Source organism: Hypanus sabinus, chromosome 4, assembly GCF_030144855.1.
Source record: "Hypanus sabinus isolate sHypSab1 chromosome 4, sHypSab1.hap1, whole genome shotgun sequence".
NCBI lineage: Eukaryota > Metazoa > Chordata > Chondrichthyes > Myliobatiformes > Dasyatidae > Hypanus > Hypanus sabinus.
The window spans coordinates 66,367,958-66,381,395 of NC_082709.1; positions in this window are offsets into that span (position 1 = coordinate 66,367,958).

Below are 13,438 nucleotides of genomic sequence, written 5' to 3' on the forward strand. Positions count from 1 at the left end.
ATTGGACTGAGATAGATTGGACATGCTTGATCAGACTGTGGGGTGGAATGGAATGGGAGGTAAATTGGTCTGAGATAGATTGGACATGGTTGATCAGACTGTGGGGTGGAATGGAATGGGAGGTAAATTGGACTGAGATAGATTGGACATGGTTGATCAGACTGTGGGGTGGAATGGAATGGGAGGTAAATTGGTCTGAGATAGATTGGACATGGTTGATCAGACTGTGGGGTGGAATGGAATGGGATGGAAATTGGACTGAGATAGATTGGACATGGTTGTGAGTCAGACTGTGGGGTGGAATGGAATGGGAGGTAAATTGGTCTGAGATAGATTGGACATGGTTGATCAGACTGTGGGGTGGAATGGAATGGGAGGTAAATTGGTCTGAGATAGATTGGACATGGTTGACAGACTGTGGGGTGGAATGGAATGGGAGGGACATTGGACTGAGATAGATTGGACATGGTTGATCAGACTGTGGGGTGGAATGGAATGGGAGGTAAATTGGTCTGAGATAGATTGGACATGGTTGATCAGACTGTGGGGTGGAATGGAATGGGAGATAAATTGGTCTGAGATAGATTGGACATGGTTGATCAGACTGTGGGGTGCAATGGAATGGGAGGTAAATTGGACTGAGATAGATTGGACATGGTTGATCAGACTGTGGGGTGGAATGGAATGGGAGGTAAATTGGTCTGAGATAGATTGGACATGGTTGATCAGACTGTGGGGTGGAATGGAATGGAATGGGAGGGAAATTGGACTGAGATAGATTGGACATGGTTGATCAGACTGTGGGGTGGAATGGAATGGGAGGGACATTGGACTGAGATAGATTGGACATGGTTGTGAGTCAGACTGTGGGGTGGAATGGAATGGGAGGGAAATTGGACTGAGATAGATTGGACATGGTTGATCAAACTGTGTGGTGGAATGGAATGGGAGGGAAATTGGACTGAGATAGATTGGACATGGTTGTGAGACAGACTGTGGGGTGGAATGGAATGGGAGGTAAATTGGATTGAGATAGATTAGACATAGTTGTGAGACAGACTGTGGGGTGGAATGGAATGGGAGGGAAATTGGACTGAGATAGATTGGACATGGTTGTGAGACAGACTGTGGGATGGAATGGAATGGGAGGTAAATTGGTCTGAGATAGATTGGACATGGTTGATCAGTCTGTGGGGTGGAATGGAATGGGAGGTAAATTGGACTGAGATAGATTGGACATGGTTGATCAGACTGTGGGGTGGAATGGAATGGGAGGTAAATTGGATTGAGATAGATTGGACATGGTTGTGAGACAGACTGTGTGGTGGAATGGAATGGGAGGTAAATTGGACTGAGATAGATTGGACATCGTTGATCAGACTGTGGGGTGGAATGGAATGGGAGGTAAATTGGACTGAGATAGATTGGACATGGTTGATCAGACTGTGGGGTGGAATGGAATGGGAGGGACATTGGACTGAGATAGATTGGACATGGTTGATCAGACTGTGGGGTGGAATGGAATGGGAGGGAAATTGGACTGAGATAGATTGGACATGGTTGATCAGACTGTGGGTTGGAATGGAATGTGAGGGAAATTGGTCTGAGATAGATTGGACATCGTTGATCAGACTGTGGGGTGGAATGGAATGGGAGGGACATTGGCCTGAGATAGATTGGACATGGTTGATCAGACTGTGGGGTGGAATGGAATGGGAGGTAAATTGGACTGAGATAGATTGGACATGGTTGATCAGACTGTGGGGTGGAATGGAATGGGAGGTAAATTGGACTGAGATAGATTGGACATGGTTGATCAGACTGTGGGGTGGAATGGAATGGGAGGTAAATTGGTCTGAGATAGATTGGACATGGTTGATCAGACTGTGGGGTGGAATGGAATGGGAGGGACATTGGACTGAGATAGATTGGACATGGTTGATCAGACTGTGGGGTGGAATGGAATGGGAGGTAAATTGGATTGAGATAGATTGGACAAGGTTGTGAGACAGACTGTGGGGTGGAATGGAATGGGAGGTAAATTGGACTGAGATAGATTGGACATGGTTGTGAGACAGACTGTGGGGTGGAATGGAATGGGAGGTAAATTGGTCTGAGATAGATTGGACATGGTTGATCAGACTGTGGGGTGGAATGGAATGGGAGGTAAATTGGACTGAGATAGATTGGACATGGTTGATCAGACTGTGGGGTGGAATGGAATGGGAGGTAAATTGGTCTGAGATAGATTGGATATGGTGGATCAGACTGTGGGGTGGAATGGAATGGTAGGTAAATTGGACTGAGATAGATTGGACGTGGTTGATCAGACTGTGGGGTGCAATGGAATGGGAGGTAAATTGGACTGAGATAGATTGGACATGGTTGATCAGACTGTGGGGTGGAATGGAATGGGAGGGAAATTGGACTGAGATAGATTGGACATGGTTGATCAGACTGTGGGGTGGAATGGAATGGGAGGGACATTGGACTGAGATAGATTGGACATGGTTGATCAGACTGTGGGGTGGAATGGAATGGGAGGGACATTGGACTGAGATAGATTGGACATGGTTGTCAGTCAGACTGTGGGGAGGATTGGAATGGGAATGAAATTGGACTGGGATAGATTGGACATGGTTGTGAGTCAGACTGTGGGGTGGAATGGAATGGAATGGGAGGGAAATTGGACTGAGATAGATTGGACATGGTTGATCAGACTGTGGGGTGGAATGGAATGTGAGGGAAATTGGACTGAGATAGATTGGACATGGTTGATCAGACTGTGGGGTGGAATGGAATGGGAGGTAAATTGGACTGAGATAGATTGGACATGGTTGTGAGACAGTCTGTGGGGTGGAATGGAATGGGAGGTAAATTGGACTGAGATAGATTGGACATGGTTGATCAGACTGTGGGGTGGAATGGAATGGGAGTGAAATTGGACTGAGATAGATTGGACATGGTTGATCAGACTGTGGGGTGGAATGGAATGGGAGGTAAATTGGACTGAGATAGATTGGACATGGTTGATCAGACTGTGGGGGGGAATGGAATGGGAGGTAAATTGGACAGAGATAGATTGAACATGGTTGATCAGACTGTGGGGTGGAATGGAATGGGAGGTAAATTGGACTGAGATAGATTGGACATGGTTGATCAGACTGTGGGGTGGAATGGAATGGGAGGGAAATTGGACTGAGATAGATTGGACATGGTTGATCAGACTGTGGGGTGGAATGGAATGGAATGGGAGGGAAATTGGACTGAGATAGATTGGACATGGTTGATCAGACTGTGGGGTGGAATTGAATGGGAGGGAAATTGGACTGGGATAGATTGGACATGGTTGATCAGACTGTGGGGTGGAATGGAATGGGAGGTAAATTGGACTGAGATAGATTGGACATGGTTGATCAGACTGTGGGGTGGAATGGAATGGGAGGTAAATTGGACTGAGATAGATTGGACATGGTTGATCAGACTGTGGGGTGGAATGGAATGGGAGGTAAATTGGTCTGAGATAGATTGGACATGGTTGATCAGACTTTGGGGTGGAATGGAATGGAATGGGAGGGAAATTGGACTGAGATAAATTGGACATGGTTGATCAGACTGTGGGGTGGAATGGAATGGGAGGGACATTGGACTGAGATAGATTGGACATGGTTGTGAGTCAGACTGTGGGGTGGAATGGAATGTGAGGGAAATTGGACTGAGATAGATTGGACATGGTTGATCAGACTGTGGGGTGGAATGGAATGGGAGGGAAATTGGACTGAGATAGATTGGACATGGTTGATCAGACTGTGGGGTGGAATGGAATGGGAGGTAAATTGGACTGAGATAGATTGGACATGGTTGATCAGACTGTGGGGTGGAATGGAATGGGAGGTAAATTGGTCTGAGATAGATTGGACATGGTTGATCAGACTGTGGGGTGGAATGGAATGGAATGGGAGGGAAATTGGACTGAGATAGATTGGACATGGTTGATCAGACTGTGGGGTGGAATGGAATGGGAGGGACATTGGACTGAGATAGATTGGACATGGTTGTGAGTCAGACTGTGGGGTGGAATGGAATGGGAGGGAAATTGGACTGAGATAGATTGGACATGGTTGATCAGACTGTGGGGTGGAATGGAATGGGAGGGAAATTGGACTGAGATAGATTGGACATGGTTGTGAGACAGACTGTGGGGTGGAATGGAATGGGAGGTAAATTGGATTGAGATAGATTGGACATAGTTGTGAGACAGACTGTGGGGTGGGGTGGAATGGAATGGGAGGGAAATTGGACTGAGATAGATTGGACATGGTTGTGAGACAGACTGTGGGATGGAATGGAATGGGAGGTAAATTGGACTGAGATAGATTGGACATGGTTGATCAGACTGTGGGGTGGAATGGAATGGGAGGTAAATTGGACTGAGATAGATTGGACATGGTTGATCAGACTGTGGGGTGGAATGGAATGGGAGGTAAATTGGATTGAGATAGATTGGACATGGTTGTGAGACAGACTGTGGGGTGGAATGGAATGGGAGGTAAATTGGACTGAGATAGATTGGACATGGTTGATCAGACTGTGGGGTGGAATGGAATGGGAGGGACATTGGACTGAGATAGATTGGACATGGTTGATCAGACTGTGGGGTGGAATGGAATGGGAGGGAAATTGGACTGAGATAGATTGGACATGGTTGATCAGACTGTGGGTTGGAATGGAATGTGAGGGAAATTGGTCTGAGATAGATTGGACATCGTTGATCAGACTGTGGGGTGGAATGGAATGGGAGGGACATTGGATTGAGATAGATTGGACAAGGTTGATCAGACTGTGGGGTGGAATGGAATGGGAGGTAAATTGGACTGAGATAGATTGGACATGGTTGATCAGACTGTGGGGTGGAATGGAATGGGAGGTAAATTGGACTGAGATAGATTGGACATGGTTGATCAGACTGTGGGGTGGAATGGAATGGGAGGTAAACTGGTCTGAGATAGATTGGACATGGTTGATCAGACTGTGGGGTGGAATGGAATGGGAGGGACATTGGACTGAGATAGATTGGACATGGTTGATCAGACTGTGGGGTGGAATGGAATGGGAGGTAAATTGGATTGAGATAGATTGGACATGGTTGTGAGACAGACTGTGGGGTGGAATGGAATGGGACGGAAATTGGACTGAGATAGATTGGACATGGTTGTGAGTCAGACTGTGGGGTGGAATGGAATGGGAGGTAAATTGGACTGAGATAGATTGGAATGGTTGTGAGACAGAGTGTGGGGTGGAATGGAATGGGAGGTAAATTGGTCTGAGATAGATTGGACATGGTTGATCAGACTGTGGGGTGGAATGGAATGGGAGGTAAATTGGACAGAGATAGATTGGACATGGTTGATCAGACTGTGGGGTGGAATGGAATGGGAGGTAAATTGGTCTGAGATAGATTGGATATGGTTGATCAGACTGTGGGGTGCAATGGAATGGGAGGTAAATTGGACTGAGATAGATTGGACATGGTTGATCAGACTGTGGGGTGCAATGGAATGGGAGGTAAATTGGACTGAGATAGATTGGACATGGTTGATCAGACTGTGGGGTGGAATGGAATGGGAGGGAAATTGGACTGAGATAGATTGGACATGGTTGATCAGACTGTGGGGTGGAATGGAATGGGAGGGACATTGGACTGAGATAGATTGGACATGGTTGATCAGACTGTGGGGTGGAATGGAATGGGAGGGACATTGGACTGAGATAGATTGGACATGGTTGTGAGTCAGACTGTGGGGTGGATTGGAATGGGAATGAAATTGGACTGGGATAGATTGGACATGGTTGTGAGTCAGACTGTGGGGTGCAATGGAATGGGAGGGAAATTGGACAGAGATAGATTGGACATGCTTGATCAGACTGTGGGGTGGAATGGAATGGGAGGTAAATTGGTCTGAGATAGATTGGACATGGTTGATCAGACTGTGGGGTGGAATGGAATGGGAGGTAAATTGGACTGAGATAGATTGGACATGGTTGATCAGACTGTGGGGTGGAATGGAATGGGAGGTAAATTGGTCTGAGATAGATTGGACATGGTTGATCAGTCTGTGGGGTGGAATGGAATGGGAGGGAAATTGGACTGAGATAGATTGGACATGGTTGTGAGTCAGACTGTTGGGTGGAATGGAATGGGAGGTAAATTGGTCTGAGATAGATTGGACATGGTTGATCAGACTGTGGGGTGGAATGGAATGGGAGGTAAATTGGTCTGAGATAGATTGGACATGGTTGATCAGACTGTGGGGTGGAATGGAATGGGAGGGACATTGGACTGAGACAGATTGGACATGGTTGATCAGACTGTGGGGTGGAATGGAATGGGAGGTAAATTGGTCTGAGATAGATTGGACATGGTTGATCAGACTGTGGGGTGGAATGGAATGGAAGGGACATTGGACTGAGATAGATTGGACATGGTTGATCAGACTGTGGGGTGCAATGGAATGGGAGGTAAATTGGACTGAGATAGATTGGACATGGTTGATCAGACTGTGGGGTGGAATGGAATGGGAGGGAAATTGGTCTGAGATAGATTGGACATAGTTGTGAGACAGACTGTGGGGTGGAATGGAATGGGAGGTAAATTGGACTGAGATAGATTGGACATGGTTGATCAGACTGTGGGGTGGAATGGAATGGGAGGTAAATTGGTCTGAGATAGATTGGACATGGTTGATCAGACTGTGGGGTGGAATGGAATGGGAGGGACATTGGACTGAGACAGATTGGACATGGTTGATCAGACTGTGGGGTGGAATGGAATGGGAGGTAAATTGGTCTGAGATAGATTGGACATGGTTGATCAGACTGTGGGGTGGAATGGAATGGAAGGGACATTGGACTGAGATAGATTGGACATGGTTGATCAGACTGTGGGGTGCAATGGAATGGGAGGTAAATTGGACTGAGATAGATTGGACATGGTTGATCAGACTGTGGGGTGGAATGGAATGGGAGGGAAATTGGTCTGAGATAGATTGGACATAGTTGTGAGACAGACTGTGGGGTGGAATGGAATGGTAGGTAAATTGGACTGAGATAGATTGGACATGGTTGATCAGACTGTGGGGTGGAATGGAATGGGAGGGAAATTGGACTGAGATAGATTGGACATGGTTGATCAGACTGTGGGGTGGAATGGAATGGGAGGGACATTGGACTGAGATAGATTGGACATGGTTGATCAGACTGTGGGGTGGAATGGAATGGGAGGTAAATTGGACTGAGATAGATTGGACATGGTTGATCAGACTGTGGGGTGGAATGGAATGGGAGGTAAATTGGACTGAGATAGATTGGACATGGTTGATCAGACTTTGGGGTGGAATGGAATGGGAGGTAAATTGGTCTGAGATAGATTGGACATGGTTGATCAGACTGTGGGGTGGAATGGAATGGAATGGGAGGGAAATTGGACTGAGATAGATTGGACATGGTTGATCAGACTGTGGGGTGGAATGGAATGGGAGGGACATTGGACTGAGATAGATTGGACATGGTTGTGAGTCAGACTGTGGGGTGGAATGGAATGGGAGGGAAATTGGACTGAGATAGATTGGACATGGTTGATCAGACTGTGGGGTGGAATGGAATGGGAGGGAAATTGGTCTGAAATAGATTGGACATGGTTGATCAGACTGTGGGGTGGAATGGAATGGGAGGTAAATTGGTCTGAGATAGATTGGACATGGTTGATCAGACTGTGGGGTGGAATGGAATGGGAGGGACATTGGACTGAGACAGATTGGACATGGTTGATCAGACTGTGGGGTGGAATGGAATGGGAGGTAAATTGGTCTGAGATAGATTGGACATGGTTGATCAGACTGTGGGGTGGAATGGAATGGAAGAGACATTGGACTGAGATAGATTGGACATGGTTGATCAGACTGTGGGGTGCAATGGAATGGGAGGTAAATTGGACTGAGATAGATTGGACATGGTTGATCAGACTGTGGGGTGGAATGGAATGGGAGGGAAATTGGTCTGAGATAGATTGGACATAGTTGTGAGACAGACTGTGGGGTGGAATGGAATGGTAGGTAAATTGGACTGAGATAGATTGGACATGGTTGATCAGACTGTGGGGTGGAATGGAATGGGAGGGAAATTGGACTGAGATAGATTGGACATGGTTGATCAGACTGTGGGGTGGAATGGAATGGGAGGGACATTGGACTGAGATAGATTGGACATGGTTGATCAGACTGTGGGGTGGAATGGAATGGGAGGTAAATTGGACTGAGATAGATTGGACATGGTTGATCAGACTGTGGGGTGGAATGGAATGGGAGGTAAATTGGACTGAGATAGATTGGACATGGTTGATCAGACTGTGGGGTGGAATGGAATGGGAGGTAAATTGGTCTGAGATAGATTGGACATGGTTGATCAGACTGTGGGGTGGAATGGAATGGAATGGGAGGGAAATTGGACTGAGATAGATTGGACATGGTTGTTCAGACTGTGGGGTGGAATGGAATGGGAGGGACATTGGACTGAGATAGATTGGACATGGTTGTGAGTCAGACTGTGGGGTGGAATGGAATGGGAGGGAAATTGGACTGAGATAGATTGGACATGGTTGATCAGACTGTGGGGTGGAATGGAATGGGAGGGAAATTGGACTGAGATAGATTGGACATGGTTGTGAGACAGACTGTGGGGTGGAATGGAATGGGAGGTAAATTGGATTGAGATAGATTGGACATAGTTGTGAGACAGACTCTGGGGTGGAATGGAATGGGAGGGAAATTGGACTGAGATAGATTGGACATGGTTGATCAGACTGTGGGGTGGAATGGAATGGGAGGTAAATTGGACTGAGATAGATTGGACATGGTTGATCAGACTGTGGGGTGGAATGGAATGGGAGGGACATTGGACTGAGATAGATTGGACATGGTTGATCAGACTGTGGGGTGGAATGGAATGGGAGGGACATTGGACTGAGATAGATTGGACATGGTTGATCAGACTGTGGGTTGGAATGGAATGTGAGGGAAATTGGTCTGAGATAGATTGGACATCGTTGATCAGACTGTGGGGCGGAATGGAATGGGAGGGACATTGGACTGAGATAGATTGGACATGGTTGATCAGACTGTGGGGTGGAATGGAATAGGAGGTAAATTGGACTGAGATAGATTGGACATGGTCGATCAGACTGTGGGGTGGAATGGAATGGGAGGTAAATTGGACTGAGATAGATTGGACATGGTTGATCAGACTGTGGGGTGGAATGGAATGGGAGGTAAATTGGTCTGAGATAGATTGGACATGGTTGATCAGACTGTGGGGTGGAATGGAATGGGAGGGACATTGGACTGTGATAGATTGGACATAGTTGATCAGACTGTGGTGTGGAATGGAATGGGAGGTAAATTGGATTGAGATAGATTGGACATGGTTGTGAGACAGACTGTGGGGTGGAATGGAATGGGAGGGAAATTGGACTGAGATAGATTGGACATGGTTGTGAGTCAGACTGTGGGGTGGAATGGAATGGGAGGTAAATTGGACTGAGATAGATTGGACATGGTTGTGAGACAGACTGTGGGGTGGAATGGAATGGGAGGTAAATTGGATTGAGATAGATTGGACATAGTTGTGAGACAGACTGTGGGGTGGAATGGAATGGGAGGGAAATTGGACTGAGATAGATTGGACATGGTTGTGAGACAGACTGTGGGATGGAATGGAATGGGAGGTAAATTGGACTGAGATAGATTGGACATGGTTGATCAGACTGTGGGGTGGAATGGAATGGGAGGTAAATTGGACTGAGATAGATTGGACATGGTTGATCAGACTGTGGGGTGGAATGGAATGGGAGGTAAATTGGATTGAGATAGATTGGACATGGTTGTGAGACAGACTGTGGGGTGGAATGGAATGGGAGGTAAATTGGACTGAGATAGATTGGACATGGTTGATCAGACTGTGGGGTGGAATGGAATGGGAGGTAAATTGGACTGAGATAGATTGGACATGGTTGATCAGACTGTGGGGTGGAATGGAATGGGAGGGACATTGGACTGAGATAGATTGGACATGGTTGATCAGACTGTGGGGTGGAATGGAATGGGAGGGAAATTGGACTGAGATAGATTGGACATGGTTGATCAGACTGTGGGTTGGAATGGAATGTGAGGGAAATTGGTCTGAGATAGATTGGACATCGTTGATCAGACTGTGGGGTGGAATGGAATGGGAGGGACATTGGACTGAGATAGATTGGACATGGTTGATCAGACTGTGGGGTGGAATGGAATGGGAGGTAAATTGGACTGAGATAGATTGGACATGGTTGATCAGACTGTGGGGTGGAATGGAATGGGAGGTAAATTGGACTGAGTTAGATTGGACATGGTTGATCAGACTGTGGGGTGGCATGGAATGGGAGGTAAACTGGTCTGAGATAGATTGGACATGGTTGATCAGACTGTGGGGTGGAATGGAATGGGAGGGACATTGGACTGAGATAGATTGGACATGGTTGATCTGACTGTGGGGTGGAATGGAATGGGAGGTAAATTGGATTGAGATAGATTGGACATGGTTGTGAGACAGACTGTGGGGTGGAATGGAATGGGACGGAAATTGGACTGAGATAGATTGGACATGGTTGTGAGTCAGACCTGTGGGGTGGAATGGAATGGGAGGTAAATTGGACTGAGATAGATTGGACATGGTTGTGAGACAGACTGTGGGGTGGAATGGAATGGGAGGTAAATTGGACTGAGATAGATTGGACATGGTTGTGAGACAGACTGTGGGGTGGAATGGAATGGGAGGTAAATTGGTCTGAGATAGATTGGACATGGTTGATCAGACTGTGGGGTGGAATGGAATGGGAGGTAAATTGGACTGAGATAGATTGGACATGGTTGATCAGACTGTGGGGTGGAATGGAATGGGAGGTAAATTGGTCTGAGATAGATTGGATATGGTTGATCAGACTGTGAGTGGAATGGAATGGTAGGTAAATTGGACTGAGATAGATTGGACATGGTTGATCAGACTGTGGGGTGCAATGGAATGGGAGGTAAATTGGACTGAGATAGATTGGACATGGTTGATCAGACTGTGGGGTGGAATGGAATGGGAGGGAAATTGGACTGAGATAGATTGGACATGGTTGATCAGACTGTGGGGTGGAATGGAATGGGAGGGACATTGGACTGAGATAGATTGGACATGGTTGATCAGACTGTGGGGTGGAATGGAATGGGAGGGACATTGGACTGAGATAGATTGGACATGGTTGTGAGTCAGACTGTGGGGTGGATTGGAATGGGAATGAAATTGGACTGGGATAGATTGGACATGGTTGTGAGTCAGACTGTGGGGTGGAATGGAATGGGAGGTAAATTGGTCTGTGATAGATTGGACATGGTTGATCAGACTGTGGGGTGGAATGGAATGGAATGGGAGGGAAATTGGACTGAGATAGATTGGACATGGTTGATCAGACTGTGGGGTGGAATGGAATGGGAGGGACATTGGACTGAGATAGATTGGACATGGTTGTGAGTCAGACTGTGGGGTGGAATGGAATGGGAGGGAATTTGGACTGAGATAGATTGGACATGGTTGATCAGACTGTGTGGTGGAATGGAATGCGAGGGAAATTGGACTGAGATAGATTGGACATGGTTGTGAGACAGACTGTGGGGTGGAATGGAATGGGAGGTAAATTGGCTTGAGATAGATTAGACATAGTTGTGAGACAGACTGTGGGGTGGAATGGAATGGGAGGGAAATTGGACTGAGATAGATTGGACATGGTTGTGAGACAGACTGTGGGATGGAATGGAATGGGAGGTAAATTGGTCTGAGATAGATTGGACATGGTTGATCAGACTGTGGGGTGGAATGGAATGGGAGGTAAATTGGACTGAGATAGATTGGACATGGTTGATCAGACTGTGGGGTGGAATGGAATGGGAGGTAAATTGGATTGAGATAGATTGGACATGGTTGTGAGACAGACTGTGGGGTGGAATGGAATGGGAGGTAAATTGGACTGAGATAGATGGGACATGGTTGATTAGACTGTGGGGTGGAATGGAATGGTAGGTAAATTGGACTGAGATAGATTGGACATGGTTGATCAGACTGTGGGGTGCAATGGAATGGGAGGTAAATTGGACTGAGATAGATTGGACATGGTTGATCAGACTGTGGGGTGGAATGGAATGGGAGGGAAATTGGACTGAGATAGATTGGACATGGTTGATCAGACTGTGGGGTGGAATGGAATGGGAGGGACATTGGACTGAGATAGATTGGACATGGTTGATCAGACTGTGGGGTGGAATGGAATGGGAGGGACATTGGACTGAGATAGATTGGACATGGTTGTGAGTCAGACTGTGGGGTGGATTGGAATGGGAATGATATTGGACTGGGATAGATTGGACATGGTTGTGAGTCAGACTGTGGGGTGGAATGGAATGGGAGGGAAATTGGACTGAGATAGATTGGACATGCTTGATCAGACTGTGGGGTGGAATGGAATGGGAGGTAAATTGGTCTGAGATAGATTGTACATGGTTGATCAGACTGTGGGGTGGAATGGAATGGGAGGTAAATTGGACTGAGATAGATTGGACATGGTTGATCAGACTGTGGGGTGGAATGGAATGGGAGGTAAATTGGTCTGAGATAGATTGGACATGGTTGATCAGACTGTGGGGTGGAATGGAATGGGAGGGACATTGGACTGAGATAGATTGGACATGGTTGATCAGACTGTGGGGTGGAATGGAATGGGAGGGACATTGGACTGAGATAGATTGGACATGGTTGTGAGTCAGACTGTGGGGTGGATTGGAATGGGAATGATATTGGACTGGGATAGATTGGACATGGTTGTGAGTCAGACTGTGGGGTGGAATGGAATGGGAGGGAAATTGGACTGAGATAGATTGGACATGCTTGATCAGACTGTGGGGTGGAATGGAATGGGAGGTAAATTGGTCTGAGATAGATTGTACATGGTTGATCAGACTGTGGGGTGGAATGGAATGGGAGGTAAATTGGACTGAGATAGATTGGACATGGTTGATCAGACTGTGGGGTGGAATGGAATGGGAGGGAAATTGGACTGAGATAGATTGGACATGGTTGTGAGTCAGACTGTGGGGTGGAATGGAATGGGAGGTAAATTGGTCTGAGATAGATTGGACATGGTTGATCAGACTGTGGGGTGGAATGTAATGGGAGGTAAATTGGTCTGAGATAGATTGGACATGGTTGATCAGACTGTGGGGTGGAATGGAATGGGAGGGACATTGGACTGAGATAGATTGGACATGGTTGATCAGACTGTGGGGTGGAATGGAATGGGAGGTAAATTGGTCTG